This window comes from Equus caballus, chromosome 12 (assembly GCF_041296265.1).
Source record: "Equus caballus isolate H_3958 breed thoroughbred chromosome 12, TB-T2T, whole genome shotgun sequence".
NCBI classification, from domain to species: domain Eukaryota; kingdom Metazoa; phylum Chordata; class Mammalia; order Perissodactyla; family Equidae; genus Equus; species Equus caballus.
Window position 1 is genome coordinate 46,991,240 of NC_091695.1, and position 6,617 is coordinate 46,997,856.

The 6,617-nt window shown below is 53.6% G+C and overlaps 1 long non-coding RNA gene across 1 annotated transcript; it reads left to right on the forward strand.

The window, feature by feature from the left end:
• The first annotated feature begins 513 nt into the window (after positions 1-513).
• LOC106781477 (uncharacterized) lies at positions 514-5,362 on the forward strand. Its single transcript, XR_001378076.3, has 4 exons — positions 514-658; positions 1,024-1,143; positions 2,523-2,621; positions 2,848-5,362. It is a non-coding gene; the product is annotated as an uncharacterized lncRNA (long non-coding RNA).
• The last annotated feature ends 1,255 nt before the right edge of the window (positions 5,363-6,617 follow it).

Consider the following 6,617-nt stretch of genomic DNA (forward strand, 5'->3'; position numbering starts at 1 on the left):
CTCCCACCATAGCATTGACTGTGGGGCTGGCCTTCTGTGTCAGGGGTCCCTCTCTCTGACTGGACTGAGACAGGGGCCATGTCTTGGTCACCTCTGACCTCTCAGTTCGGTGCCTTGAACAGAGACACCCTCAATTGCTGTGTGTTGAATACACATGCTCATTAAGAGTTGGATGAAACTGGCTTTCTTGAGAGATTTTGTGATCTCAGATATCAAGCAGAAGGAGAGGGCAGATGACGGACGGGGAGACGCCAGCTTCCAGAGCCCCGCTCAGCCCTCGGTGCTTCGAGGCTCGTTTTGGACTAAAGGTGCCTCTGAAACTGCCTGGGCGCCAGCTGCTCGGTTCAGAACAGGCCGGGCTGGTCGAGTGGGTTGTGTGGGGCAAGAATCAGGAAGAAGGAGGTTGCTCTTCGTAATCCGGCTTGTTTATCCAACAAACAACAAAACAGGGCAGGATTGTTCCGAGATGCCGGAAGGCGGCCTTGAGAAAGCCCACACTGGACAGAGAGGTCTGCTCAAGAATGCACAGGGCCTGGGAAAGGCAGAGAGGGCTGGAAGCTGGTGTGAGAACGCAGGGAAGGGCCCGTGCTGCGGTGCTGGCTCCAGAGTGTCGATTGTGGGCATTTCTTCCCAGCTCTGTGGTCCACGAGGTCACTACGTGAGTGGTCAATTTTTTGTGTCAACTCGACGGGGCCGGGGGCGGGCCCAGATATTCAGTCAAACGTGATCCTGGGCGTGTCTATGAGGGCGCTTCTGGATGAGATTACATTTGAACCGGTAGACCGGTCCACCAGATCATCCTCCCCCAAGTGGGTGGGCTTCAGAGGCCACAGTTTAGTTCTGCCGTCACCGTTTTCTCTTGGCCAAGAGACCTGGATGTGGCAAGACGAGCAGAGGCTGCACCCTGGAGTCATTCCCGTCCCTCCCAACCTTTCACCCGGCTGGGATGGTCCTTCATTTTTCCTTTATCTTGGGGGCCCTGGGGTGCAGAGGGCCGTGTTAATGACCCTTCTCTATACTCAGTCCAGGGCCCCTGCTGTCCACGTCCATCCTCGTGTTCATACCAACTCGTATGTTTGCCACATGCGTGTGACACGTGTGTGACGCGTGTGCCACTGTACAGGACCCGGAGCACTGTTTCCAGTAAGTGAGTACTTGCAATTGACGGGAATGCTTTTGTGCACTGGATCCTGTTCTCTTTCAAGCTTTTTCCCCTCGATGCTGTTTTTGTTGGTGGTGGTGGTGGTTTAAAAAAAAAAAATCACGGTAAAATACACACGAGATAAAATTTACCATCCGTGGCATTAAGTACATTCACATTGTTGTGCAACTCTCATCACCATCCATTTCCATAAATTTTTTTCATCTCTGTCCCATTAAACGTCAACTCCCCGTTTCCCTCTTTCTCCAGCCCTTGGCACCCACTGTTATGCTTTCTGTCACTATGAATTTGACAACTCTAGGGACCTCCTGTAGGTGGAATCACACTGTATTTGTCCTTCTGTGGCTGGCTTATTTCACTCAGCATAATGTCCTCAAGCTCCATCCATGTTATCACATGTGTCAGAATTTCCTTCCCTTTTAAGCCTGAGTAATATTCCATTGTGTGGTTAGACCACATTTTTTTATCCATTCATCCATTGATGGGCACTTGGATTGTTTCCATGTTCTGGCTATTGTGAATAATGCTGCTCTCAACGTAAGCGTACAAATATCTCTTTGAGACCCTGCTTTCAGTTCTTTTGTGTGTGTACCCAGAGGTGGAATGGCTGGATCATATGACAGTTCTATTTTTAATTTTTCGAGGACCCGCCGTACTGTTTTCCACAGTGGCTGTGTCATTTTACATTCCCACTGACAGTGAACCAGGTTCCAATTTCTTCACATCCTGGCCAACACTTGTCGTTTCTTGTCTTTTGGATAGAGGTCGTCCTAATGGGTGTGAGGTGGCCCTCACTGTTGTTTCGAACTGTCCCCACGTTGCTGTGTGCACACCCATCCCATGGAGCGAGGGTCCTGTGTAGTCCCGTTTGCTGTTTCACGATGTTTCACTGACCCAGCGGCCGACTGCGGGCTGCCAGGCTGCCCCACGCCCTCACCTCTGCAAACTGTGCCCACTGCATCCTGGGCACGTGTCCTGCCGGGGAGGAGCAGGGAGAGTCTCTCCGGGGCAGCCTTCATGAGCCTGATGGCTGGATCGCCGACCCACACGGTTCTGCCCTTTCCAGGCTGGCACGTTCTGGATCCGCCCCTCACGGTGGTCTTGGGGGGGCTCCTGCCTCCTCACCATGTCACCGGCGCTCGGCGTTAGCCAAACCCTCTGACTTCTACAACTCTGAGAGGTGTATAGGGAATTGCCACGTTTTAATTTGCGTTTCTCTGATCACCGGTGGATCTGAGCAGCCATACCCTAGCGTGTGCGTCATGTGCATCTTCCTTTCTGTGAATTGCCTATTTGGGTTGCTTTTCCCCTTTATGGGTTTTCCTTAAAGCATCATTCCCACCATCTGTCTTTGAAACAGGAGGAAAACCGGTGACTTTTAACTAGAAGCCGACTTTCGACAGCAGGAGCGTGCCATGTGCACGCGAAGAGCAGGTCCAGCTGAACATGGTCTTCCCAGGTACGCTTTCCTGTCACTGCGGTGCAGCACGGCGAGCTTGGCACGTGGCCTTAGGATGCAACCGAGGACGGGGCTCGGAGGCTGGCGAATGGGGGCCGGGGGCAGGGGTGGAGCCGCAGCCGTCTGCCATCCCTGCGCCCACATTTATTGTTCCAGTTGTGCTGCAAGCCAGAGGCTTGCCATGCTTTCAACACTCACTCGGTGGTCGGTCCCGTTGCTCCTTCAGGTGATGACAAGCAAAAGGGTGCAGTCACTCGGGAAGCCGGCCGGCCACTGTCCACTGTCACAGCAGCCAGGCAAGTGTGGTACTCAGAGCCCCGCATGCAAACCTCGGGATACGACGCAGGATTTTTAAAGGCTGGATCTGAAAGCCACTAGATCATGGGATTCTAAAAACGTCTGTTCTAAATTGTCAGCACAATGCTCAAGGCCAACTGCTCCGTGCCAGGAAAGGGATCCCCGGAGCACATGGGCAGGTGCCAGAAGGGCTGATGAAATGCTGCAATTTCGGGCAGTGCTTCCAGGAAACCAGTCCCACGAGATTGCTCCCTGTAGCTAGATGGGCGATGCCTGCACAAGGCCTGGGGACACTGTCCACATCCACTGAGGATGTGACTGGGTCCCTGGAGTGGGAAACAGCAGACCTGCCCATCGCTGAGACCGTGTCAAACTAAGGCCCAGAGCTCTGGCCTCGTCCTTTTAGGGACAGAGAGTTGTGACTTGGTCTGGGAAGAGAAGCAGGTGGCAAGGTGGGGAGTGACATCCCTCCCTAGAGAGGGGAAGCCCCACCCCTCCAGCCTCTGGTCCAACAGGCAGCAGTAACAGTCCTCTGAGCCGGCTGCCTCTTCTCACATCTCTCTCCAGAGTGCGCTCGCCAGCGAATAAAGGTTTAGGGTAATCAGGCCCCAAATATGGCTTGTGATTGATTTACACTAAAAAATTATTGTCTGAAATTCACATTTGACTGTGCATCCTGTGTTTTAAAAAATTTTATCGATGTCATCCTTTTTAAAAAGCAGTTGTAGGTTCACAGCAAACAGGAGCAGAACGTACAGAGAATTCTCACATCCCACATACCCTCTATCGTCCCCTCCCCAACCAGCCTCTCCCGCAGCCCACACCCCTCGCCGGAGGGCTGTGTTTGTTATAAGCCATGAACCTACAGTGACACGTCATCACCCGGAGTCCACAGCTGACCTCGGGGTTCACTCTTGGCGGTATGGGCGGATGTATAATGACCTGTATCCATCTGGATGAGGGTCGGCCCTAAATCCAATGACGAGTGTCCTTATGAGAGGAGAAGGCCCTGTGAAGATGGAGGCAGGCTTTGGAAGGATGTGTCTACAAGCCAAGGGATGCCACGGCTGGCTGGCTGTCACCAGACCCTGGGAGAGAACACTGGAACGATTCTCCCTCAGCCTCCAGAAAGACCCCACCCTGCTGACACCTGGATTTCAGACTCCTGGTCTCCAGAACTGAGAGAGGATCAATTTCTGTCATCTGAAGCCACTCAGTTTGTGGGCATGCGTTACAGTCGCCCTAGGACACTGAAACAGGACGTGATGAGGAAAGGGAGATAAACACGTCAGTCGAGGTACAGCCTCCGTACAAGAGAGCCACACACGCGGCAAACCCGAAACCGTTTCTAGAGGTAGACCAGGGAAGACAACGTGTGTGCTGTTTATCACAACAGGAAAACTAAACAACAAGGACAAGAAGGGAGAAGTGGCCACACGGCACAGATAAAAATGTGAGAAATGCTATATTTCACAATTTTATCTGTTCTGCCACTCTGACTCAGTGATCAATGAGGATCTGTCTTTTTTCCACCCAAAAAGAACATGTTGCATAAGCTCAGGCTTCCAGGGACCAGCGGAAAGCAGAAAACACCATCTGAAGCTCTCCCCAGTCAGCTCAACGAGTGGCCCCCGTTCCCCAGACGGCGTCCGCGAAGCCGTAGAGATGAGCTGATGTCTGCTCACCCCGGGAGGGAGGCGGGGGCGCAGGTACTGACGGTGCCAGTTCAGGGGTTCAAGAGAAAATGCCGGCAGGCGGCTTCAGCAAAGACTTAGAATTTGTCGGCATCAGTGCTCTTTCCCGGAGAAAAGCCTTCTTGGAAATTCTGCGTTTTCTTAAGGAACACGAAGAACATTTCCAAGGGCGTGTTAGGCCTCAGCCTTTCAGAACAACCCTGTTTGCTAAGCTTTGTGCCTCGCCCATCTCTGCCAGTCAGCACCTGAAGGTGTCCCCAGGGCAGGGGAGGGAGGGAATCTGAGATCAGAGGGCCACCGTGGTGTTTGGGGACACTGGAAATGACGGGTGGCCCTCCATGCCCTGGACACCTGGGTCTGGGCTGTTGTCTCCTTCACATGTGGTCCCTCCTGCTTTGCTTCATCAGTGGCAGGACAGGGTTACCTCTGCAGCGAGCCCCACTGGGCCACGTCCACGGCAACCTTGATAGAGAGGGGCAGCGCCAGTCTGACGGACGACCCGCGTGTTCGGCATCCAGGGACGCCACGATGAAGTGCCCACCTCACACAGCGCTCCCTTCCCCCCGTGTCCTGAAACCCCCTCCTCTGGGGAGCCCCAGACAATGCATTGCTTCCTCCACGGTTCTTCCCCGAACACGCAGCCTGTGACCCTGTTACAATACTTAGCGCACAGCCAGTGGTCCCGTCAGGAGACAGAAACCACACAGCTGTTTTAGCAGAGACAATTTAATAAAGAAGAATGTAGCAGGATTGCCATCTGGGTATAAAGTTATTGGCACCTTGTTTATAAAGGTCCTGTGAGAACCCCAAGGCATCACGGGGTAGAACTGTAGGCAGCAGCTACCTCCTAAAGAGAAGGGGTTGGAGGGATGATAACGTGGAAGCCGGGAAGGGAGACCCCACGGCGCTCAACGTCTGACCTCTGGGGAGGAGACACCGGCCAGCCAATGGGGTGGGTGTCTCTGAGGGGGACAGTGTCACTGATTCTGCAAGTAATGGAAGTATGCAGACTGCATCAACTGCGGTGTGAGAAGGAACAGCCACTGCTACAGTGAAGAAGTGTCACTGGGGATGCTCCCAGAAACAGGGAGCAGACAGGAAGGACCCGTCCCTCCACCTCCAGCCCTGCAGCCTCCTCCGGCGTCCACTCCCGGCGGAGCCCCCCGGGGAACAGCTGGCGTGGTTTGCAGCATCCCAGCCCCGGCTTCACAGGGCGGGCCGTGGAACTGAGGTTTGGAACCGGGAGCCCACAGCTTTATCACTGGCACGGTCCTCTCCTTCGCTTCTCAGCTTCCAGACACACCTTTTACTCCTATCTGAACTCCCCCGCAGAAACAGCAAGGACTTTGTGTGTCTGTCCAACAAGCTTCCCACAGCTAATACCCTTCATGCAGATGAAGGCGTTCTCACCCTCTCCCCGACGTGAGGAGCTGCGGGGCCCACGCATCTCGTGTCCATCTTTGGGAGGTGTCACACTGCAGCTCTGGGCTCCATCACATACTTCCCAAATCCAGTCACAGGCTGCACTGGTTCCCTACGGCTGCTGTTACAAATTGCTGCAAATTTAGTGGCTTCAGACGACACAGATTTATATCTTGCAGCTCTGGAGCAGCTCAGAAGTCTGACCGGGGTCTGGCTGGGCTTAAATTGCCAGGGCTGTGTTCCTTCTGGAGGCTCTTGGGGAAAATGTATTTCCAGCCTTTTCCAGCTTCTGGAGGCTGCCCCATTTCTCGCCTCCTGGGATCTTCCTCCATCTTTAAAGGCAGAAATACTCCATCTTTCTCTCCACTCTTCTTTTCTGAATCCCTAAGGTCTTCCCGGAGTCTGACACAGCAGGACGCTCAGTAAATACAAGGCAGCGGATTCTTATAAGTGTGGCTCCGTGTGAGTCCTTCTTTTCCAGGAGATTATAAGCACCAGAGAACCAGGCTGTGTCTACATCACCAAGAGGGCTGCCTCCATCAAATCCAGGCACGATTGGACCTACGTGCCTGAAACAAGCATA